This window comes from Peromyscus eremicus, chromosome 7, assembly GCF_949786415.1.
Source record: "Peromyscus eremicus chromosome 7, PerEre_H2_v1, whole genome shotgun sequence".
NCBI lineage: Eukaryota > Metazoa > Chordata > Mammalia > Rodentia > Cricetidae > Peromyscus > Peromyscus eremicus.
The window spans coordinates 6,203,395-6,217,218 of record NC_081422.1 but is presented as its reverse complement, the minus strand read 5'-3'; the positions used below and the strand labels follow the sequence as shown (position 1 = coordinate 6,217,218).

General features: G+C 41.5%; 1 protein-coding gene across 1 annotated transcript in view; it reads left to right on the top strand.

The window, feature by feature from the left end:
* Arhgap42 (Rho GTPase activating protein 42) overlaps positions 1–13,824 on the top strand; it is a 233,611-nt gene that overhangs the window by 120,968 nt on the left and 98,819 nt on the right. The gene's annotated exons all lie outside the window — the stretch shown is intronic.

Here is a 13,824-nt window from a genome sequence, read left to right as displayed (position 1 = left end):
TGGTCTCTGTAGGGAGGTGGGATTTTTACCACAGTTCTACCGCAGACTGGAAAATGTAGAACAAAAACTTCCACCATGGACAGTGGGCCCTTCGGCCACATTTCTAAGAAGGATCAGTTTGCAGGTCCAAAATTGACTGTGCAATGTTTATGTTGTAAGAAGCATGATTGAAAGGGAGCTTGAAATACAGAGAAAAGTTAGCAAATTAATGTTGCCAGCAACTAACATGCTAGTGTGTGTCTCTCTTCACTGTTTAAAGTTTTAGGCTGGTGTGTTGGCATCCACTTATAACAGCAGGGTTCTGCAGACTGAGGCAGGATTCAAGTTCAAGGGCAGCCTGGGCCCCAGAGTAGAACATTTGTTGAGGATCTGCCACTGATAAAGGTAGAGGCATACAGCTGTGTACTGCATGATGATGTACCCTTCACATCACCCAGGACTTATGAGCTGCCACAGCTGACAGATCAACTAATGTCATAGCCATCATGTGGTCCAGGAATGTTCATGTGCTTATAAAAATGCTGTTTCGAAACTGTACTGTACTGACAACTCTGTGTGTGTGTGTGTGTGTGATTTATATTTAAATATAATCACAGAAGGTGCTCTTACCTACTGAGTTATCCCCTCAGCTTGATGACTTTGACAGGGTTTCTATGTGTAGTTTTGGTGCCTGTCTTGGAACTTGCTCTGTAGACCAGGCTGGCCTCTAACTTACAGAGATCCACCTGGCTCTGCTTCCGAGTGTTGGAATTAAAGGCGTGCGCCACCACCATCTGGTTTGGTGACTTTTTTTTTAAAAAAAGATGGCCTCATGTAGCCCAAGCTGGCTTCACGCTCACTATGTAACTGAGGATGCCTTTGTAGCTTTTTCCTCTTCTCTTAAATGTTTATTTTTATTTTATGTGTGTGAATGTTTGTCTGCATGTATGTCTGTACTCCATGTGTGTAACTGATGCTTTCAGAGGCCAGAAGATTTCCTAGAACTGGAATAATAGATTGTTGTAGCCCCCACGTGGGTTCTGGGAACTGAACCGAGGTCATCTGCTAGAGCAGCCAGTAAGTACTCTTGGCTACTGAGTCATCTTTCCAGTTCAGCTTGGTGACCCTTAAGGTTATCAAAGGGTGAGAAAGGTTTTCCAGATTTTACAGAGGAGAAGAATACAGTGTTAGACTCTCTCCTCGGCATTGTTCAGTGTGTAGTTTGGCACTTTGGCTTCAGTTCTATAGAGTAGGAATCGAAAGTGAAAGCTATGAATGGCAACCTACCTGGTGCTTGTGGAGGAAGTGTCTTAGTGCTCCAAAGAAGGCAAGAACTTCTGGAAGAACCACTTAAAGGGTTCATTAAATATGCACAGGGAGGGCTTTAACTAAACGATGATTTTGTTACAGATTGGTGCCATGCTGTTACATGGTGATGTCACAGAGCACCCCGCCTTCATTCTTCCCCTCACTGACTTGAGCCTCTTAGCCCAAATCTTGTGGGTAACTCGAGTTTTCTGTGGGATGAATTTTCAAAGTGATTTTCAGATTATCCAGTCTGAAAATATGACTCTATTTCTAAGGTATTTCCTCTCATGAGTGTCCCAAAAAAACTGTATCTTACTTTTGAGTATTAATAACAGTAGGACCTTCGTAGCCTAGAAGTAGAGCATAAAACCTATCCTGGTGATCATAATAAACCTTTTAAGCTGTGTAAGTCAATTTTATAACAAGCAAGGAAGGAAAATTATGCCAAGACCCACCTACACCTTTCCCATCTATACACTGTCCATAGAATGGGATGGGGAAGAAAAAGAAAAAGAAAGGAAGAATTAATTTATTTAACAGAGTAGCCAAAGCATTCACTTTTGACACTGTGATATTTTTGTGATAGAGCCCTGTAAAATTCATCTCTGAATTTTTTAGTTGCTTCTCAGTAACACAGAGAGAAGTCGTCCCTGAATTTGCATTAATTGCATGACACTGCATCAGTGAAGAGTATGCTGATAATGTGCAGTCTCACGGTCTTGGCTGCTGTTGCTCAGATTCCAGAGGGGACACTACTGGCCATCATGAGGTCATTGTTCCTCTTAGCTCCAGATTATTTTCAATTTAGTCTAACCTTTGACATGAAAGAAGTAGATTCAACGTATAGACAGGTCATAAAATATTGTCTCTTGGTCAACTGGGACCTACAGGTCTGGATAAATGGACATTCAAGTTACTTATGACACAAAAATCCCTCTCATTCACCCAGGGAGTCATTGCTGTTTTTCCGTCAGTCCTTCCCTGTGTGGAACCATAGATAACGGTTACAAATAGCAGGGCCTGTTCCATGGGAAGTTCCTGGCAGCTTGCACCCAGGGGTTTTTCCATGGTTGTTTCAGTGGTTACTGCTTTTTGTTTGTGCAGGCATTGGGTTCAATTTCAGGTCAGAGGTTCCTCAGTGGCCTTTCCTCCTCTCCGTAGTGATGGCCTTTGAAAGCCTCAAGGGGAACACAGCTTTATGAATAACAACAGTGTGAGGAACAGGGGGTGCCCACTATAATATAATTCACGTCTTATGTTCTTTAACTGGCTTCTCTGCTTCTGTGGTAGCTCACAGAATAAGGTCTCGACTCTGGACTGTGGTTTTCAGGGCCTTTCGTACTGTGGCTCTGTGGCTGTTGCCCAGGCCTCTGTCATGTGCTGCTTTCTCCGAACTTTCTGCCATGCTGGCCGCCTGTCCACACACTCAGCATGACAAGCAGGCATGCCCTGCTCAGAGCATTTGTCCCTCATCCTCTTTCTCCTTGAAAAGAGTGGATCTGCATCCTAAGGCCCTCTCTTCCATCATCACTACCAGCCAGTTACATGGGTTAGGGAAACAGCTGTGGTCAACCATTCGAAAGTTTCAGGTTGGCCCTCTGGTCAGGTGGCCAGCTCTGTCTCTGAGGTGGCTTGTCTTCTTTTTTCTCCTTAGTGTTTCCTCTCTGTAGCCAGGGGGAGTTTCCTCCATCTTACCCTGTATCTAGACACTGCCATCCTCCACCAGTCAAGGTCAGTGGCACTGAGTTGAGCTTTCACCTTGTATTGCTCTGACCTTTCCTTCCCAGGCCAAGGCATCATCCTGCCACCTTTCTGTTTTCTTTCTGCATCCGTCCTTATTTACTACCACTTTAATTATTTTTTTCTTATTTACTATCTTCCTGAGCTTTGATATGTAAGCTGCATGAGAGGAGGGGCGTTGTCTTACAGAGTATCTGCTCACAACGACTGATGTACATTTATTAACTCAGGAATTAGTGGTTGAAATATTGTAAGCTAAAACCCCAAATACATTAACTTTGGTTTATCGCACTTAACTTATGATTAACTGAGTTCTCACCTGGGAGGTTATGAAGTGTAGTCTGTGTGTTTCTTCTGGTTGGACAATAACCTTCATTGACCATACGCCTACACATTTTGTATCTTTTATCCTCTTACTGATTGGTGGAGGAAAGTCCCGCCCACTGTGGCCAGTACATTCTTAGGACATAACTACAGAAGGTGGCTAAGGTGAGGTGGGGGCGAGCCCGAGCGTAAGCCAGCAAGACGGCAGCATTCTCCACGGTTCCTGCTGTGATTTCCTGTCTGTCAGTGAGCTCCCTGGTTTAAGGCAGCACTGTGTGGAATGAATAGCAAGTGGCCTTGCTTTGAGTCCCTGCCCTCCCCAGTGATAGACTGAGAGGTGGAAGTGTAAGGTGAAATAAGCCCATGATTTCTCTAAGTTGCTTAAGTCAGGGTTTTATCACAGCAACAGAATGAAACCAGGACATTCTTGGTATCGAGCCATCTTCTCTGTTCCAGGGGCAATTGTCTTTCAGAACACTAACTCAAAGTGAACTGCCAGCAAATGAACAGATACCAGGCAAACTCGATGTTCCAAAGCATGGATCAGGGCCTTGACAAAGGTACCGTTGTAGTGGGGAGGGTTTAAAGGCAGACCGGAATGCCCTCTTGATTGCAGATGACTAGGTCATAGGTGCCCAGAGGGTGGTCCTTGGTGAGGGGCTTCAGAGAAGAGACAAGGGTGTTGGGGCCCTGCCTAGTTAAATAAACACACTAGAATAAAGGCAAAGCGAGGCAGGAGCCAGAACTGGGGCCTGTTGGAGTTGCTAAAGAAGTGAACGAATTTTGTCAGCTTTCCACTTTGGCCAGTGTTCTCCTTTGCTGCTGCCTCCCTGCCTGCATGTCCTTGCTGAATATGGTCCCACAGGAACGTGGATAGGCTGTTCTCTGACTGGAGAGCTGAAGGGTGACGAGGAAGCTGTGTTTTTCATGACTCATTCTTCCAAGGTTGTTTACATGCCTAATTGAATTACTGGCACAGGGTAACAAGGCGTCTTCCAACGATGAGCATGCCATTGCTTATTCATCCCCAATAAATGTCTAGGGTCAATTTATTCTGCCAGAGAGCATTTAGTATGCTTGATCTCCCTGCCCCATTCCAGCTGCTTATTCAAGATGTCATTCCGAATGGTAAGCAGAACTGATAGAGAAGGTAACTTCCAGAAGGTAATGCTGTAATTCCCAGACTTTGACCACCCCAGTAGAAGATGATCAGCATTCATTACTGGCCGAAGGAATTTCCCCCCAAAAGTCACAAAGGGAATCCATATACTCAGGCTTTATATGTTTTAGTGGTTCATTAAAAAAAAAAAAATCCCATACTCAATTAGAATGTACATGAATGAAATACTCTTTAGGGCTGAAGCTGGCATTTGAGCAGGAAAATGCTATTAGCATGCACAAATGCAGAGCCAATCCTAGGCATATTATCTTTTAATTTAATGGCTCAGTTGGTAGAGTGCTTCTTAGCGTACAAACAACTCGTATCAATTCCCAACTCTGTACAAACCAGGTGTGGTGGTAAAAGCCATCAATTTCAACCCAGGATAAGTAGAGGAAGGAGAATCAGAAGTTCAAGGTTATTCTTGGTTACCTAGCTAGGTGAAGGTCGTTCTGGGCTCCATGAGACCATGTCTCAAAATAAATGAAGAAAGCTGTTGCATTTTGTATGCTCTTCTTTTCATCTTTTAACTCATTCTCCCATAACCTCCTCATCTCTAACTAATGTATATGTGATAATAAATACCTTTTTTAAAATCTAATAACTATACTCTGTTGTAGAACATTATTTTAAGGTGTATTACTTTTGTGTATGTTGCATTTGTTTATTTCTGTGAAACTGTGTTACTGTGTCTAAAACACCTGATGATCTAATAAAGAACTGAATGGCCAATAGAAAGGCAGGAGAAAGGATAGGTGGGTCTTGCAGGCAGAGAGAATATATAGAAGGAGAGATCTGGGAGAAGAGAAGAAGTAGCCAGAGAAAGAGGAGGACCCAGGGACCAGCTACCCAGCTAAACAGGAAACCACAGAGTAAGGAACAAAGAAAGGTATACAGGAATAGAAAAAGAAAAGCCAAGAGGCAAAAGACAGATGGGTCAATTTAAAGTTAGGAAAAGCTGGCAAGAAACAAGCCAAGCTGAGGCCGGGCATTTATAATTAAGATAAGTCTCCATGTATGATTTATTTGGGAGCTGGCTGGTGGGACTCCCAAAGAATTAAAAACAACTAACAACAATGCTCCATGGCTACTGCTTAAGAAAGAAAGTGGGCAGCACGCATGGGTGGTTGGGAAATTGACAGGTCTACAGTCATCTGCTAGAGTAGTGGGCTGGTCCATATCATCTGGGAATCTCAAGAAATTCCTGAAGACATAAACCAGGAGCATTAAGAATGGATCAGGAGATAACACAGGCTGAGGCTTCTGAGGTGAGAAACTTTTAGATAGATAGGAATGGGGCAGGTGAGCCTGGGAAGGAAAGGTCACGTTGTGAACTAGAGCGTATGGGTGATGTGTCTGTTCTACTTGGGAGGAGAGACTGCTTGCCTTGTGTGAGAAGAGGGAGAAGTTAATGAGGTCTAGGACAAACTCCTTCACTGAGGATCTTTGGATGTTGGCCTAAGAGTTGATCAAAGCTGGGAAGCAACCACTCTTTTATTTAGATATTACCGTGATCTCTGTAGGAAATTAAATACAGGATGGAGGCCTGTAAAGTTCATAGTGAGAGATGTGCAGGAAGCATGCTGCTGCAATCCCAGAGAGACATGATGGGATGCATGCTGTGGCTATGGAGATATGATGGAAGAGGAGGTCATAGGCTTGGATGTTTGGAGAGGTCACTGGTTCTGATATTATTCACTAGGTGGTATCTGAGAGTTGGTGTTGTTGATTTTTTTTTCCCAACCCAGGGTTTGTCTGTGTAGCTTTGGCTGTCTTGGAACTTACTCTGTAGACCAGGCTGGCCTCAAACTCACAGAGATCCACCTGCCTCTGCCCCCTGAGTGCTGAGATTAAAGGCGTGAGCCACAACTACCTGGCTCCTGGAGGGGACTCTTGAGCATCAGTTTAACTAGGCCTGTGATCTGGAAGTGATTCAAGCTAGAGGTTAAGACCAGAAGAGATTAGAAGTTAAGCTGTGTTTTCTTTTGGGGTCTCCTCACAGATAAGGAAAAGGACTTGTTTTCTGTTGCCTGTTATTTTTGTGAAGAGAATCTATGTTGTATTGGTGAATCCCTCATACTTCTCCTGAAGAAGGGGCTGAAGGAATTTTCTCATTTAATTGGTCAAGAAAGGATTTTGACAGCTGTCGAGTGTGGAAAACTGGCAGGTAGTTTATGGCTAGATCTGGGTTTTAAGAAGACCAGGGACAAGGGTTACAACACATGGAACTTATTTATGAGGTAATTCTTAGCCATGACTAAGAGCCTGTGCTCAAATGCCTGGGAAAGTTGAAAGAAATAAAAGATCCCTGCAAAATAAATCATATCTGTTTGCAGATTTGCTGGGCTTGGGTAACTCTTGGTTGTTCATAGATTTCTGTAGTTCTCTTTTAGAGAGACGAAATCTTCTCTTTTGATGACTTTTCCCTGTTTTATTTTTTAACAACACAGAAATTCAATCGGTTTGCTTATTTAATTAAGGAATTATTTATTTAGAAAGATTATTTTCTCTTCCCCATGGCCTCAAGAGATCTTTAAAATGTCTCCAAGCAGACACTGCAGGGGTAATTTATAGTCCAGATATGCTCTGTGCATGCACGTGTGCTCGGACATTGCCCTTGGGCATCTGTATCGACTTCGGGTGCTATAGTCTTTCTTAACTGTGAAATTCTAATTACCAAGTTTCCTGTGTTTATGTCAAGAGAGTGTGTGACATAAACATCCCATGGAAGTGTTCTTTCAGGGAAACTGAACCAAGAATGGGCTGTATTCTTATGGCTCTTTTTAAGGAGAACTCCCTTATTTCCTAATTTCCCAAACTTTAATTGGTACAGTTGCCTATGGGAAATACTTCTTGAGGTGAATCACTGTCAAGGAGTCTCCTTAACCTCCCCGGAGCCGTGCAGATTCTCACCTCACCGATATTTTATTACAACTGCTTCACAAGCCAAGAAAAGTCATTATTATTCCACTCGGCTTTATTTTTTTATCGTATATATAAACATGGCTTCAGCACCACACGAACCTGTATTTTGGAATGCACTCAGCAGGGCATGGCTTTCAAAATGATTTATGATGGGATAGAACAGATGTATTTCAAGGTTGAAAAGTTCTGACAGCAACATGTAAGCTCCCCAATCAAGTCCCACAGTGTTCTTTTTTGTTTTTTAGTTGTCACTATTATTAAATATTATGGTTTGGGCTATACTGATCCTTCATGTAATGGCATTAGGAAGCAGAATTTGTTTTTGGCCCTGCAGTACATTCTTTATTCTGAGAGGTATTCTAATGTACATTGCTAGGATGGTTAGCAGTTCAGAGTCTGACCCAGACTGAGGTCCATCTCTAGCCTCACTGCATAAGAGGTATTAGCAACCTTTGGTAAATTGTTTTATTTCTTTGGGTTTCAGCACTCTTATCTGTGAGGATGGGAATAATAACTGTAGCTTTCTCATGGGGTTGCTATGAGGACAGAGTGGAAATCCTCTGTCTCATAGAAAACTCAGGATGTTGCTGCCTGTAGACTCTAGAATCCTGTTGCAATTCCCCTGGTGGGAGCAGGCTGTTCAGTGGTTCCCTTTATGCTTTCCTGATGCTCTGGAACTGTCCTATCCACATACATATGTAGTATTTTTTTCAACCATTGTTTGTCATTTTAAGATTGGTATTTTCCAAAGAAGTGCTTACTTGGCTCCAGGCAGAGAGGTGCTGGATAAGGTAAACCTTTGCCACAGAGGCACACGTGTACACCTTGTATGCATGTGATAAACCTGATGTGTAGCTCTTGCTGATTGCCATAGTGTAACATGTGCCCAAAGGTTCTTGCAGCACATCCCCAGCCCAATGTAGCTCCCAGAATTTTCTGCATCACTCCCGTGGCAGGTCAGTTTCTCTTTTCTTTACATGCAACTCTATCCTGCTGGATTCCCATGTTTTTGGTGCACCTCTCTTTATTACCATCTTCTCCTACTTCTGTAAAACTGCAATAAGTAGTTTAAGAATCTCTCATACAGTGGGATATCGTTCATCTCTCTTGAGGTTTTAGCCATTCAAAATGACCCAAATATTATACAGTTGTGTGCAGAATATGCTAACTCCTAACTACTAAGATGGAATTGCTGCCACAACACTGACTCTGGGGTTTAATTAATCAGTTTTTTTCTCCCTTCAAGCTTGTGAAGACTGTCAGAAACTTGTTTAAAGCAATAAATTAGCAGCTTCAATCACACGAGCAGTTTTATGCCAAGGACATTCTTTGTGATGACTAGAAGGAAGGGCACAACAAATCGTCAAGAAGAAAGAGCATTAAGACATTTTTCTTTGAACTAAGTTAGTGTGTCAAACACACAGAAAGAAATATTTTGGAGGCTGCAATGAGCTCATCTCAGGGTACACCAACCATGCTTCTGGGTTTTGAGGTCCAGAGATGGGTAGAGGTCTGATTTTTAGGAGCCTGGAGTGTTGATATACCTGAGCTGGCTGTTAGGGGCTTATCTTTGGCCACCTCCTGTAGCATTAATAAGCAGACAACAACACTGAAATTTAATAGTGGCGCCACCAGAGGCATGCAGGCCCAACAGGTTTAGAAGTATGATAGATTTGGTTGATAATCTGGGAAAGGGTTGCAGTTTTTAACTGTAGAAAGTTAAATTTAGCTGAATTTACCTGGGCAGTGGTGGCACAGCCTTTAATCCCAGGCAGGTGGATCTCTGTGATTCCAAGGCCAGCCTGGTCTACAAAGAGAGTTCCAGAACAGCTAGGGCTGTTACACTGAGAAAACCTATTTTGAAAAACAACAACAAAAACGCCAAACAAACAACAAAAAGAAAAAAAAAAAAAAGAAAGAAAGTGATATTGGTCAGTACCCTAGGGGTAAGCCCTAGAGTAGCCTCCCAACACTCACACCTTACCAGTGGCTTTTTCCTACAAGATGCTGAGGAGGAAGAACTAGGAAGCATTTGGAGAACAGCAGAGGAAGGATGTTGGTTTGTCATCCCAAACAGGAGCTCTGGTGTGATCTCTCCCAGTTGTGAACACCCACTGGGAAAAGAGTCCATTGTTATTGGGAAGATTCTATAGATGTTTTCAGCATTGATTGCGCTGCATCCTCTCTGCAGTGAACCTGCTTGAACCAGCTTCTTTGCATGGACTAGATTTATTGATAATGTCACAGAACATTACTTTTATAGTGAGCTACATACACTCATAGTTTCTTGTTGTAAATGGCATCATCTATTATAGCCTTCTCAAGCAGCTACTCTGGTTGTACTGTAGAGCATCTTTTTAGATTTGATTCAAATCTGTGAGTGGTTTGGGTCTGTGAAAGTCAGAGGTAGTAACATCTTATTATTCTTTAGAAAGTTGCAGGATAATGATGTGCAATCATATCGTCAATGATGAACTGTGGCTAGAACCAATAACACTGGTTTTTAATCAGTTCCTGGGGGGAGGGGGAGAGTAAAATTTAAGGAATCTTTAAGATTCTTTCATTCAATGACTCTTTTGTTAGGCTGACTGTGGTGGGAAGCGGGAACTCGTGTAGTCTGACACTCCAAACTCTATAGAAACTTGTATCAGGTATGTGGAGGAAAGGAATAACAACGGTTTTGGAGACTTTTACTTCTAACCACATAAAAACAGCTGCAGCCTTTGCTTTTGAGTGATGTCTGGCAATCATGGTGGCTGAGTATCAGAATCCCTTCAAACAGCAAAAGAAAAACAAGAAACTCAACTGTTGGGTTTAATGTAATTTACCCTACAGTTACAGGACTTGGTAAAATTCAGCATGGCAGAGTGGATTTAGTAGGAAGAGTTATGATTTAATAGAAAGAGTTAATGCTTTATACATCTTAATAAACTTGATAGGCATAAATATAAAGATTTAATTTCTGTAAGCAAACTATGAAATGAAGTCCTGTTATCATCTGCATTAGACCGAGTTTGAGTAACTTGTTCAATATTACATAGTATCAGGGTATAGGCTGAGAACTGACTGAGTTCACACAGGGCATGCTCCTGAGTCTTTTATCTGATTTGCTTCTCTTTTACTGAAAATAAGTTAAGTCATTCTTAAAATATTTTGAGTGTTAAATATGAGCCAATATCTATAAAGATAAAGCCAAGGTTTAGGTAATAAGTAAGGATTATAAATGAATTGTGTCAAAATTACCAAGTGAGATATTTTTTAAGACTTTAAATTATCACAAATGTTTATCGAGAATATTAAGACTGCTCTTGTAGTTTTCCTAAAGTAGCCTCGCAAGGTCGTACCGAATCAGACATTTTGCAGATATGGGGTCTAGATCCGCCTGAACTCTGACTTGATTGTACTCCCAGGCCGGGTTTTCGTAGACCTTTACTTCCTTTCTTCTTCTCCTTTTTTTCTCCCTTTGGTAAATATGAAAAGAAAGTTCTGTGTGAACCAACATTGCACTTCTCTGGATTAAGTAAAATAGTGTTAAGTTTTGCCCCCCAAATCACACCCTCCTTCACGAATGAGCTAGTGGAGTGTTGCTGTGTTGACCACCATTTTTCTTGGCTCTGCAGGAGCAATGGTGTCTTTTAACTTTCCCAGGACTGTAACGTCTTCATTGCTTTATCCATGGATTATGACAGAATTAGATAATTACATCCATGTGATTGATGAGCGTGCAGAAGGGACAACCCTGCATTCCCTGGACAGATGGGAAGACCAGGCTTAGAAACAGCCAAAGCTGGTTGTAAAACCTCGCAGTGCCCTTTAGTGTTGGCCGTTCCATCTGAGTCTCTTGAATTTAAATCCACATATTGTGAACAGCACAGTCAGTGCTGGATGTGAAAGTATCACATGTTACAGTAGTTTAAAGGAAAACTTCTGCTCAAAGTTGTGAGTTGGTGTCAGTGTTCTGAATGGATAATGCTTGTTAAATTAGCATGAGTTTCAGTTCCATTTACTTCAAATAACCATCTTTTAACTAGTTGTAGAATTAAGAAACTTCAGAGGATGGAGAGGCAAATATGTATTGAGAAACTGCCACTTGCTGAATTCATGTTAGTAATTTTAAAAACATGCTTACTTCTCCTGTGGCTTTTTGAACACCTTAAGTTGAGGAAAGAGGAGTCTCAGTGTTATCAGTTTTTGTGCTGAGATGGGTCTGTCTACCTCTTGAGTTCTTGATACGTTCCAGATGAGTTTTTACAAGTTTGATTTCACTCCTAGCAGAAAGTGGCTTTAGTCTCTGTGCTGTGGAGGTCTTCATGAGCATTTGGCATTCAAAGGGCACATACCCAAGCACTCCGTTGTCATCCCCACCACCCACTCCTTCTTTTGTTTAGTATCTTTTCCTTTAAAAATTAATTAAAAATTATGAATACATATGTCTGTGTTTGTGTGAGTTTGTGTAAATGTGTGTGGGTGTCTGCAGAAAGCAGAAGAGGGTGTTGGATACCCTGGAGTTGAAGTTACAGGTGGTTGTGATCCTCCTGGTGTTGGCGATGGGAATCAAATTGAGGTCCTCTGCAAGAGCTGCATAAGCTCTCCCCAGTTCCTTCTGTAGTTCTTCCACTGATACTGGTTTTTACCCTTCAGTTTTACTTTCACAGAACAAGATTGTGGAGCAGGGGAGAGGGAGATGGGACACATGCCAAAACAAAAGGAAAATGTGGACGGTCTTGAGACAGGAAAAGAAGACTTCCCATGGTCTTTTTTTCACGTTTTTATTTGGTTCCTGACTTCAAGCCCTGGGATGGTGCTATACTGCCCACACTCAGGGTGGGTCCTTCCTCCTTAGGCAATCCTCTGTACATACATTAATTTGAAGTTGCACAGTTGAATATTGCCATGGTCATGCGAGGTAGCATCAGCATTTTGTTTTTGCCTTTGGGTGCATTATCTTTGTGCATCCAGATTATGGAATTTAAAATAAAATTCAGGCTGGGTTGATGTCTTAATGGGTAAAGCACTTGTTACACACATGTAACTACTTGAATTGGGATTCCCAGAATTTTTGTAAAGCTGGACTTGGTGGCACATATCTGTAATCTCAGCACTCCTATGGTGAGCTGGGCGGTAGAGACAGAAGATTTCCTACGACTTCATAGGCCAGCTAGTCAGTGTACACTGGCAGGAAAAAACGACCCTATCTCAACATCCAAGATGGTCCTGGTACATGTGTGTCCAAAGTGTATACACACCACACACACACACACACACACACACAATTTAGAAAAGTAAGTGTAACTCAACTCCAAGCTAACTGGAGTTATGAAAATAAATGAAATAATTAAAAATGAAAATCTTATATTGGCATTTTATATACGATTTTGAAACTTAGGGAAAAACTGGGTGATCTCATACTTATAGAAAAGTTTTAGCACGAAAGCATGTGATTAAGCTAGCATGTTTGAAAAAACTACGTGATCTCACACTTATAGAAAAGTTTTAGCACGAAAGCATGTGTTTAAGCTAACATGTTTGAAAACTAGGTTTTCTCCCTGTCAGCTTTTCACTTGCATCAGATAGAACAGGTCATTCAGTTCTTACCAAGTCATCACAGTGGGAGAACAGATCATTCGTTTTGTTATTAGGCCCTTCCTCTCTTTCTTGCTTTCTGAAAGTTGTGTGGTGTTTGTGGTGTGTGTGTGTGTGTGTGTGTGTGTGTGTGTGTGTGTGTGTGTGTGTGTGTATTTCAACATAGTATCATCCTTAGAAATTTTTGTCTCTGTCCAGTTCCTGATCCTCACATCTTACATACCCTTGCAGTATTCTTACCCATCCATGTTGGAAGATCTATCTATTTTAGAGTTCAAATGACTCCCCTCTTGGAACATGGAGATAAAGCACTCTTTGTTGAAATGAAATCAAGTACTGTTTTAGTAAGTGTGGAAATACCGTGAGAGCCTTCAGGCAAATCCCAAGTGCGAGGAAACTCATTAAGTAAGAGAAATGGAGCCTTATTTTATTTTGTACCTGTGGGGCTGTAACAGCCTTGTGGCAGACGGAAGAGCTGTGCCAATTTTAGGATGATGCTCCAACTGGTGATGTTACACCCGTGTAATTAAAGGTATTTGTAAATTTAATTTAATACCCAAGATGCTGTTTTCTTAGTTAAAACTTAGAAGAAATATAAACATTCAATCTACAGTTTCAATAAAATAAGTATTTATTTTCATATTATCCCCATTGTTGTTAGTATGAAATGAAATCATACAGAAAACCTACTCCCTTATCAGGATAAAAAATATAATGCAAAATGTAAGATGTTTTTATAGAAACAGAGAACAAAAACTGCATTCAGTAAGCTGAAGGAGGAGAACATTTTTGTATTATTGGCATGA